Below are 12,281 nucleotides of genomic sequence, written 5' to 3' on the forward strand. Positions count from 1 at the left end.
ATATAAAGGACCCAATTTATTTCATAGTCATATCCTATTCTTCTTGGGTCAAACTTGACCTAGAAACCTGAGAGAAGTTTTTTCCTCTAAAAACATGTTTGGGTCTACAGAAAAAGTGAGATTTGGGCAGGTTCTTAAACAGAAAGGGAAAGAAGCAGCAGGCAAAGAAAAGGAAAGAAGAAGAAAATAGTCATTTTCAGAAGGAAAAGTATGCACAGTAGTATAGAAATGGGCATGCTTATTAATTTGAAGAAAGTTGAGGATTATGGAGGTGAGTAGATGGATATAAAGTTGCTCAAACATGTTGAGGGCCAGGCTAGAAGAGGTTAAACTTATCTCGTATATGCTCTCAAACAAACATTACAAATAAAGCATTGAATTTGTGTGTGTGTGTGTGTGTGTATTTTAAAAGGTTTTTTTTTTTTTGTTTTTTTTTTTTTTTTTGAGACGGCGTCTCGCTCTGTCGCCCAGGCTGGAGTGCAGTGGCGCAATCTCGGCTCACTGCAAGCTCTGCCTCCCGAGTTCACACCATTCTCCCACCTCAGCCTCCCGAGTAGCTGGGACTACAGGTGCCTGCCACCACGCCCAGCTAAGTTTTTGTATATTTAGTAGAGACGGGGCTTCACCGTGTTAGCCAGGATGGTCTCAATCTCCCCACCTGGTGATCTGCCCGCCTCGGCCTCCCAAAGTGCTGGGATTACAGGCGTGAGCCACCACGTCCGGCCAAAGGGTATTTTGAAAATACATGTTTAAGTCATTCTATTTATACAAATTCATGATTGCTACACTGCAAGAGCTCTAGAGGTGTTGCCTGCCAAGCTACCAGTGCCAGAGGCGGGTGGGATTGTCTGCCTTGCTGTGGATTTTTTTTTTTTTTTTCGGAGTACATCATTCTCTTCTCTTTCCTAGAGTTTTGCATCCCCGTAGCCTCAAGGGGAAGGTCTGCCCTGTTTTTGTCCCTATTTAAAACAAAAAAAAAAAAAGTGAGACAGAATCTCGCCTGTCACCCAGACTGGAGTGCAGTGGTGAGATCATAGCTCACTGCAGCCTCAGACTCCTGGGTCAAGGGATCCTCCTGCCTTGGTCTTGGAAAGTGCTGTATGTTTCTTTCCCTTTGAAAAGTCTTGCCAAATAGTTGCTTTATCTTCTGGACTCCTCAATTTTCTGAATTTTCACCCCATTCAGATCTGCATCTTCTTTATTTTCTGACATGTCAGAGTCTTTTTCTCTCTGGATCTTCCATTCCTAATTATCTCTTAAATATTCAACTCTAACCTTTAGTTTTGTCTCCCCTTAAGTTCAGGTGTGCAACATTGATTAGGGGACAATTGCCACAACTAGACTATTTCATTGGACATTCTATCTGGGTGAATTAAAATATCTTTTGCCTCCAAAGCACCTATCCAGGATGAAATAGACAATAAAATGGTTGTATGTCTTATTATTTTGTTAAATACTGCAATTGACAGTTGTTTAAAAAGCTCAGTTGCTAAAAGCAAGAGAATTGTTGCTAAGCCTAGTACTAACATCCCATCCAAATACCTAGTAATGCTGCTGATACTCCTGCCGATTCTGAAACAAATTCACAAAAAAACACTGATACACTACTGTGTTCTATCAAATTTGGGACTCATTCTTCATGAATGTTCCTGAGCTAGATGTATTCTTTTGTTCACTTGGTAACTGAATGCTAGGAAGATGCAAAGCAATGAAGCAACGATCTTGCTGGCTTTTTTATTTCCCACAGCAAACATATTTTCATAAGATTGTTGCGGCGACTACCATTTGCAGATTTCATAGTTGACAAAATTGATGGCCTGACGTACCTCTAGCTGCCTCCCCTATGTCCATCTGTCTTATTGAACATAGATAGTTAGGAAAAGGATTGCCTCCTGTCCCCAGGCTTTCTAAATGCTGTAAACTCATAAACCAGGACTTAATGTGGAAGTGCCTCAGAGCTGGTAGGTGAGGGACAGAGCAACTCTACTTTAAGCATTTATTAAAATTAAATTTTAATTATAAAAGTAAAAAAAAAAGGAAAAGAAAATGGCTGTGAACCTTTTTGGCCACCTCGCACCTTGTGCCTCTCTTTCACGGGTTTAGTGAGGAAGGTAATCAAACATGTGCCAGCCAACACTTGTTCTCCATTGCTCTCTGCCAGGCCTGTCTCATGGAGAGGAAGTCCACTTGGAAACATTGTTATCAAGTCTATACAGCATGGACTCTGTTATCAGAAAGCCATCTGAACTGCATATTAGGGCAATAATCTTTATATAGCACATAAAATTATTTATATCACAGATAATGGTACTAGATTTGGTGGTGCTCAGTTTTCCCACAAAATTAAGTGTAATGCTTCCCCTCCACCTATGTGGGTTATGATAGCATTAGGAAGATTGCATTGTAATGGAAGAAACTGCTCCAGGGGCTATGTTTATACACACGGTGGAATGCTGATTCTATCATTACCATAAACAGTAATTATTATTCTTATGCGATTTTATATTTTTCAAAACCTCAAATATTTTCTAGGGTAAAGTAAATTTTTCAAAGGTCACTCTGAATGGGAGTGGGACATTTTACCAGAAAGCCATGTGTCATTGAGCTGTTAAGGAGACAACATTAAGACTGATTCAGTCTTTAAGCAAATGACAGCTCTGTCTTCGTCCTTATGATGGAATGCATATAAAATCTTTATTGCCTAGATGGTCACACTATGCATCACCTTAAATATCTGCATCAATTATTGACTCCATAACTGAGCAGATGCCTGCTTTACCCTCAACTCACACTAGTGATTTATTATTCAGGTTTTTATTTGTTTGTGATTGTTGCTATTGTTTCGTTGTAGATGAGTTAAATGAGCTCATAACTTGAATGCCATTGGCTTATTGTCTAGGACCCATGCTCTTGCTTTGTTGACATTATCCAGCCAAACTATGAAACCAGACCTTCACAATTACACAATGATTGAGTTGTAAATGGTGAACAATAGGCCCTCTACCCCCTTACCAGTGCCTGGTGCTTGGTATTCTTACAGATTAAGAAGTCTGTCAGGTCTTTTGTGTTAGTAAAATCAACCTCAGAAATTGTTAAGAACGCCTGATGAAGAGTCTACTTAAACAATGTTTCCGAGTTCGTATCTTTAAATATTGTGTCTTTAGAATGGATATGTGCTCATTTTACTACAAAGTCCAAGGCAGTGAATGATGACATTTTCCATTTAAGTATACTACGTTATCATCAGTTGACTTTTCTGTAGGACTTTTCAGAGAATTTTTTTTTTTTGGAAGAAAATGTATTTCAAACCTCATGGCAGCTATGTCCTTAAAATATACTTACATGCACAGAAAATTTTGCTAAATATTTTATGAAATCATAGACTTTCCATAACACATCTGAGTTCTTTTTAGGGGTTCTATCATCACAGATTTTTTTTAAAAATCAGAGATAGAATATCTTAACCTATTCCCAGTGTGGTCTCACTTTCTCCCCTAGGTAAACTGTAAGAAATGTATGTTTGATAGAGTGCATACTAATAATCATATAAATGAATATATAAAGTATTTTAAATATAATTATAGAAAAGTGTCCTTTGTGGCTATAACATTTTAGCACTGCCTGTACCCTGAACTAAATCACCTTGAGGTTATATGTGTGTGGTCTTTCCCCATTAAACATTGCAAAAACACTGGTATTCAGCCAATTTTGCAGATAGTCTTAAAATTTTACTTTCTCTATATTCAGATAACAATGCTTAGATATTAATATTAGATTGTAATGCATAGATATTAATATTAGCTCAATTTAAAAAATGATCTAATTATGGTTAGAAATAAAAAACCAGGAACAGAGGTTGGATTGAATGAAGGGCAAAGTAAATGTATACATTTTAGAGATGATAAGTGTTTTTGAAAACTCATTCTATCACTGGATCACAGTTTCATTTTTAGTATGATTTTGCTTTTATTAATAGGGATTTAAGATAATTATTCAAAAGGGGTCAAAGAAACCATGTTGGGTGCTGTAGATTTCAAAATACACAGAGTGAGAGGGCAAATGGACTATGATTTCCACATCTTGTGTGAAGTAAAGCAGCAGTGCGACATAACAAATCAGTAAGTCAGATAATTTCACATCAATACAGAATTTTGATTGAGTTGTTTAAGAAAAATGTCTTCACTTTAACATGGTCTTTCTTTAAACCTGTAGCAATTATTTTGTTTGTTTTCAATCTTCTTGTATATAGCTTAGGTTTTGGAATGAATTTATGATATAGATTTGTAAGATAAAGTAACTATGATGGTCACAGCATATTTGTTAAGTAATGTCCCCCACTGGGCATGTACATTGTTAAAAATTGCAGTCAGATATATCAGAGGATGTTACCACAGGGAACAAAGTCAGTATAGAACAGTAGATGCTAACTCTTAACCAAGAAGGCCTCAACAAGAAGGTGACTTTAGATAAGTCTTTTATTCTTCAACAAATATTTGAGAATAATTTTGTCAGTTGAAATCCCCAGAGAAATGACATTTGAGTCATATTACTTTTCAATGAGAGTATTGTTATAATTATATATATCATATTTATATATGGATATGATCTAGGACACAAGTAGAATAGCCCTCCCAAAAATAATTCTGTATTTTATTTTTGTCTATGTTTCACTGTTCAGAAGGAAATTCTTCCCAACATGTCTTATGTAATTTTTACTTACATTAATAGATAACTCAGACCAATGGCTTTAAAACCTGACTAGGCATCAGAATTTTTTAAGCCACCTAAAAAATGCAGCTATCAAAGCTCTACTGTTATCTATGAAATTAACCTTTGAAGACTGTAATTTTAATCAATTCAGAAATTTCTTCTATTTAATACACATTTCTTCTCTGTTCAATTTGCACCTTCTGGAAGATTTACAATATTTATATTTCATTTACTCAATACACTGTTATTATGTTTGCTGATCATATTTACATCTTACTTGTTTTGTTTCTGAGCTCTGGGACAATTGTGGGATCCCTTTTTTATTTCAGGACTTGATTTTCTTGAGTATCCAGTGTGCTGTTTACTATCTTACTTGAATATTTTAAATTCATTAAATTAACTTTGCAGTGAACAAAGACTTTTCTGATTTCAGACTGGGCCCATATGCAAATTCATATTCTTCTGAATCTGAAACAAGAAAACATATAGGTTTTTCTTAACATATTTCTTTGATTGAGAATTGTACAAAGTTGTTTTGTGAATAAATTTAGCCCTGTACTTCTACAGCACTCCTTGCCCCACTATACTATTCATAAGTGAGAACAACTTCTATGTAGGCCTATGTCCTGGTTATCCTTTTGTTATCTCAAAGAATTTATCAATCATTGCTATACCACACTTGACTACTGACATGTTTTACTTAGCAAGCTAATATAAGGGCATCTTGGGTACTTGTCAAAGACATTTGATGAAAATACCCAAAGGTTACAAGAAAAATTCACTTAAAATTTAATATACTAAATAATCTAAGTTTTCATACTTCTTAAGCCTAATCTTGAGAATGCTTCATTTGTGATGACATTTGCTGAACTTTATAGATTTGCATGCATTGAATTGTCCTGAAGCATTCAGTCATTGATTTACATTGAGAACATGGTATGAGAAATAGTCTCATTATTGCATTTAGCATAATATCCTCCAGGTTCATTCATGTTGTTACAATTGGCCAAATATACTCCTTTTTTTAAGGTTGGATGGTGTTTTACTGTGTATATATCTCTATATATACACTGATATATTTAATATTTATTATGTAGTGTAATATAATATTTCTGTGTTGATTCATCTGTTAATAAATGCAGGTTGTTTCCATATCTTGGCTATTATAAATAATGCTGCAATAAGCATAAGCATGCAGATATCTTTTCAACACACTGATTTTCAATTCCTTTGAATATATACCAGAAGTAGAATTACTGGATATCATAGTAGTTATATTTTCAGCTATTTTGGGAACCTCTATGCCATTTTCCACAATGGCTAGATTAAATTACATTTTTAGCCATTTTAAAACATATTATATTTATTCTACATGTAAAAAAATTGAAGTGATCATTCACGATTAATTAACATTTTTATCTTGATACTTATGCTTTGCCTGTGATATTGGTTTCAATTTTTTAAAAACTGATTCTGTTTCCTTTTTCGCTTTGGCTACTATGGAGCCGAAGACAAAATATACCTCACAGCAAATATTTTCACAGATGTTTTGATTACCAATCTTACCTAGGGTTTTTTTTTTTTCCTATTTTCAAATTGTCTCTTGATTCCCTTTCTTTCAATGTTTTCTTTTCTTGGCCATCATGTATCTTTGGCATTCACTCAAATTAATTTATATTGAAGCAAGATACATATACAAATAGAATATTTATCTCTCATTTTCTCACAGCTGGATTGTTCATTTCCTAAAAGTTACCATGCTTTCCTCAGAGTCAAGGCCACCCTGCCATGTCACTACCAGCACAGAACAGATTGTTTTACTCATTAAATAATTGTTTTTAAAAGAAAGCCTTCATCAAAAATTACTTCTTTTAAAGATGTACAATGTGAGCCTCTAGTTTCTTTAACTAGAAATAGCTTAAGTTTTTGTGACCTATAGATTAATTTAATGGGCCAAAATGTGGGAGGAATATGTGACTTAATTGAATTACTGGGAAAAGTTAATGAGAAAGATAGGGAATTCCTTCAAAATTAGTAAATAGCAGCTATCAGAATTTAGATTAAAGAAAGCTGTCTAAAGTTTAAGAGCTGTTTAAAAAGAGATAATTTTAGGCAATATATGTTTACTATTATATCTTGACCTGATTCACTTATTAAATAATGGGGAACATTTGATAAATTAAACATATTCAACTATTCAATTTATTCTGCCCCAATTTATCTCAGAATATTATGTTTATATGTATATCATGATTATATACATGAACAAAATATCGTGGGCCTACCTGATGGGGAAGGTCAGAGGAGGAGGAGAGTTAAAAAACTACAGGTAAGGTACTAGCCTCACTACCTGGGTGATGAAATTATCTATACACTAAACACCAACAACACACATTAATTGTTACTCATGTAACAAACCTGCACATGTCCACCTTGAACCTAAAGGTTGAAAATAAATAAATAAATATAAATTAAAAATAAATAAAATTTGAAGTTCCAAAATATAAATACATATAATAAGTTTTGCTAATACTATATTGCTATTATTGTCTGTATTTTTACATATGCTGTTTGATGATGTAATTTGGCATATTTAAATTTTATCCTTTTTCTCCTCTAATAACTTAGAATCATAAATTTTTTATATTTTCAATATGTATTATATTTATATTTGAAATATAAATATTTGTTATATTTTAAAGATATTTTTATATTAAATATAATATGTTTATGTTTATATTATGTTTATATATAATACAATATAAATATGTTTATATCTATATTATATTATGTTTATATGTTTATATAAATATGTTTATATCTATATTATATTATGTTTATACTTATGAACATGATATTCTGGGATAAATTGCTATAGGAAGCAGAGAGATTGGTCTAGGGGTTCTAACAAATAATAGTAGAAGAATAAGTCTCATTTAAGTAATACTAATTACATGAATAATAACAATAACAACAATAATAATAATATTGAAAACTTATCATGTCCTAGACAGTATTCTAAGCACTATGACTGTGTTAGGTAACTTAATTCTTATAGCAACTCAAGTATGTAGGCATTACTACTATCGTTTCTATAAAAAAATATGGATCACACAAAAATTAATGCTTAGTCAAGTAACATATATATATATATATATATATATTTATTTATTTATTTATTTATTTTTGAGACAGAATCTCACTCTGTTGCCCAGGCTGGAGTGCAGTGGTGCAATCTCGGCTCACTAAAACCTCTGCCTCCCAGGTTCAAGATATTCTCCTGCCTCAGCCTCCCCAGAAACTGGGATTACAGGTGCGTTCCACCATGCCTGGCTAATTTTTGTATTTTTAGTAAAGACGGAGTTTCACCATGTTGGCCAGGTTGGTCTCCAATACCTGACCTCAGGTGATTCACCTGCCTCAGCTTCCCAAGTGTTGGAATTACAGGCATGAGCCAGTGCGCCCGGCCTCAAGTAACATATTTTTAAGTCATAGAGTTTGAACATCAATTTGCATAAGTGGAAGCCTAATTCTAGAATCCCCATCTTTTTTTGATTTGTAAAATACCTAATAGTGAAATGTACCAGAAAAGTAGCACAAAAACTGGTAAGGGAAATGAATTTGCAAGGTCTTACACACAGGAAGTGATATTTTAGTAGCTAAGATAAAACAAATAAAGCAAAGATCTATGACTTCTAAGTTATTATAGGAGAAAAAGGATGGAATTTAAATATGTCAAGCTAAATAAACGACAGATGTAAAAAACACAGAAAATAATAGTAACATAGTAGTAGCAAATCTTGTCATATTTATTTATTTTTTGGACTTCAAATTTTATTTTTAAATTTTTATTATTTATTTCCAACACTTAGGTTCAGGAAGTACATATACAGGTTTGTTACATGAGTAAATTGTGTCTCGTTCAGGTTAGGTGTATAGAATTTTCCATCACCTAGGTAGTGAGAATAGTATATCCTATGTACGGTTTTTCAACTCCCACTCTCCTTTCATCTTCCCCCTTCAAGTAGGCCCAGGGGCTTTTGTTCTCTGATTGGCGTCCACATTCACTTAGTGTTTTTCTCCCACGTATATGTAAGAACATAAAGAATTTTGTTTACTGCTCCTGTATTTGTTCACTTAGGATAAAGGCCTCCAGCTATATCCATGTTGTTGCAAAGGACATGATTTCATTGTTTTTATGGCTGCATAGTATTCTACGGTGTGTATGTACCACATTTTCTTTATCCAGTCTACTGCTGATGCGCATCTAGCTTGATTCTGTGTCTTTGCTATTGTGAATAGTGTTGTGATGAGCATACTAGCATATGTGTCTTTTTGGTAGAACAATTTATATTCCTTTGGGTATATACCCAATAATGGGATTGCTAGGTCAAATGGTAGTTTTGTTTTAAATTCTCTGGAAATTTCCAAACTGCTTTCCACAGTGGCTGAGCTAGTTTACATTCCCACCAGCAATGTTCTCTTTTCTCTACAACTTCACTGGCCGCTGTTATTTTTTGACTTTTTGATAATGGCCATTCTGACCTGTGTGAGATGGTATCCCATTGCCGTTCTGATTTACATTTCTCTAATGGTTATTGGTGTGGAGCATATTTACAAATGCTGTTGGCCACATGTATGTCTTCTTTCGATAAGTGTCTGTTGATGTCCTGTGATCATTTTAACCTGGCTATTTATAGAGAAAGTATAGTTTTTTCTTAGTAATAAAAAAACTTTCTTTGTAACATGAATAATATGCACCATTATCTCATGTATTATCTGTTTTGAAAGCTCTTATTTTTCTAAGGTAAGACAGTCTGTTGTTTTCTATTTTATATCAAGATAATGTAAGATGCTGACTAGTTTAAATAATCACAATTACAGTACATTTATCACATCATATCTCTGCATGTAAAGCATAACATACTTCGTGTAGAAAAGGGTAACTCTACCATAAAAGGAATTATAATCAACGTTAGACATGCTAGGCAAGATAACAGCTGAAAAGTATTTTAAGAAATATATAAATTAATAAAATTATTCATATTAGTATGCAGTATAAGATACTACTATATTTCATGTTTTTTAAAAATATGTAGAATATGTGATGTAATTTTGTGGGTTACATTAAGCAAATTCCATGTTTATTCATAATTTTTATTCTATCAAAGCGGAGTTAAAGAGTATATTTCGTACAAGACTTTAATCATGATAGATTGTATGTGTTTTGAAATTAAGGCCAAGACCCTAGAATATCCTATAAGATGCAAGGTAAAGAATTAAAAGGACAGATTGAGGCTTTGAATTTGATCAGGAGTAAGACATAACCAAATAAGTCCGACAGTCTGCTGTGATATAAGAAGCAAGGTAACCAGAAAGCATAAATGTAACTTTTTGATGTACAGAGTTAAGTGTGTTGGAACTCTTTTCAGAAGGAACAGGAAACTACTAATGCCTGAATAGGTGAAGGATGTAGTAACTGAAGTGGCAAAAATAAGTGGGAAAGACTAATCATGTGACAATATAGAAAGATAGGTTTGTAATAAGGGTAGGAATTCTTGTTGAGTACGGGGCTAGAGTAGCACATACTTAGAAGTGAAACTATTATTCTAAAAATAAATAAATCTTGAAAATTTGCACTGAAATAATTTACTCACTCATTCACTATCGAAATTTACAAAATAAGTGTCTAGTAGGGGCTAGACATTCCAGACAATAAATAAATAAGAACAGACAATAAATAAATAAGTAAATAAAACAGGTTGAAGAGACTTGGAAAATGATGGTCAAATACAATGTTATGGCAGTGTATCCTAGACTCAACTGGCTACTCTTTTTGTTGTTGTTCTTCAGTTGTATTATTTGGCATTAGAAGTCCTCACAGAAAGCAGTGATTTCTAACTGGGAGGTTAGGAGAGCATTTCTGAGAAAACTAAAGGAAAGAATGACTGGAGATCTTTGGGGAGAAGGAATTAGTTGACTTGTTCAAATAGGTGGCAACTCAAGTCAGAAGTCATTTCTACAGATTTAAGGCATCAAATAGTAGGAAAGAGAAATAGGCAAAGTGCCAGGGATGATAACATTCAAAAGTAAGAACGGTGATGATCAGAATGAAGAAACAACCCTTATACCACCATGAAAGAAAAGAAGAGGAAAAGGGAAACAATATTCATTTATTCATTCATTCCATAAATATTTGTTGAGTGTTCCAAGCATAGTGCTAGGGGCTGAAAAGATATCAGCAAATAGAGGAAACTAAAATTGCTCATCATGGAGCTTTCCTTAGAGGAGTGAATAGACAATAAATAGCAAGAATAATCAAATTCACAGGAAGTAATGACAGCTATGGAAAAAGTAAACAGAATATGGAAAAGGGAGGGTCAAGATGTAGAGAAAAGTGTTGTTAATATAAACCTCAGTGAGATTGCAAAGATTCAAGAAGTGAGAGGATGAACCATGAAGATACCTGGGGAAAGGGTGCTTCTATCTCGTGGTATATTTAAGGAACATCGAAGAATTCTTAATTCCACAAATGGGCTGGAGAAACAGGGAGACCTCTGAAAATGAGGTCACAGGGGTAAGTGGTGTGTGTACACTAGGAAAAACCATGTAAGATCTGGTAAGTTATTAGGGCACGTGATTCCTCTGAGCTCTGGAATGAGAGGCCATTGGAGGGCTTTGTGTTTGATAGAATCACTCTGGCTTCTTTGTAGATAACAGACTGTCAGTAGACAGGGTGGGAAGCAGAGAGAGATTGTAATATTCTAGGCAAGTGGTTATGGTGACTTGGACCAGGGAAGTAGCAGTGACATGTCATGCCAAGCAACATACTAGGAATCCTCACAGAGGTTTTATATAATATAATATAATATAATATAATATATAATATAAATCCTGAAGGAAAGGGTTAATTTCCTTCTGTAGATGAGGAATATGAAATAAGAAAATTTACAAAGTGTATTTAAATACATCTAGTTAGTAGAGGGCAAGCCTGAGTATAAATGTAAGTCTGTTGGACTAGAAAAGTCATGCTCAATAATGAGAGAATTAATTACGTAACCAGCGGGAAAGCCCGTAATTTTCCTTAAACACTTGTGGTTGTGGCCAAATGAAGATCTTGTATTAAACTTGTTTCTGTATATCTATATCTTAAGATGACAGAACTCGATCATTTTTTATAACTAGAATTCCAATATTTGCTTTGATTTTGCTATTTCAGTAATATATTAGTGGTCCCAAAGTCATAAAAAAATTAGGACTGCCAGGCGCAGTTGCTCATGCCTGTAATCCCAGCACTTTGGAAGGCTGAGGCAGGTGGATCACCTGAGTTGGAGTTCGAGACCCACCTGACCAACATGGTGAAACCCTGTCTCTACTAAAAATACAAAAATTAGCTGGGTGTGGCGGTGGGTGCCTGTAATCCCAGCTACTCAGGAGGCTGAGGCAGGAGAATCACTTGAACCTGGGAGACGGAGGTTGCAGTGAGCCAAGATCACAGCCATTGCACTCTAGCCTGGACAACAAGAGCAAAAGCTCCGTCTCAAAAAAAAAAAAAAAGAGGGTTGTGGCAG

At 34.2% G+C, this 12,281-nt stretch overlaps 1 pseudogene; it reads left to right on the top strand.

Annotated features, from left to right (window-relative positions):
- Positions 1 to 228: 228 nt before the first annotated feature.
- LOC100587469 overlaps positions 229 to 12,281 on the top strand; it is a 48,066-nt pseudogene continuing 36,013 nt past the window's right edge.

Source organism: Nomascus leucogenys, chromosome 20 (genome assembly GCF_006542625.1).
Source record: "Nomascus leucogenys isolate Asia chromosome 20, Asia_NLE_v1, whole genome shotgun sequence".
In the NCBI taxonomy this organism is placed as follows: domain Eukaryota; kingdom Metazoa; phylum Chordata; class Mammalia; order Primates; family Hylobatidae; genus Nomascus; species Nomascus leucogenys.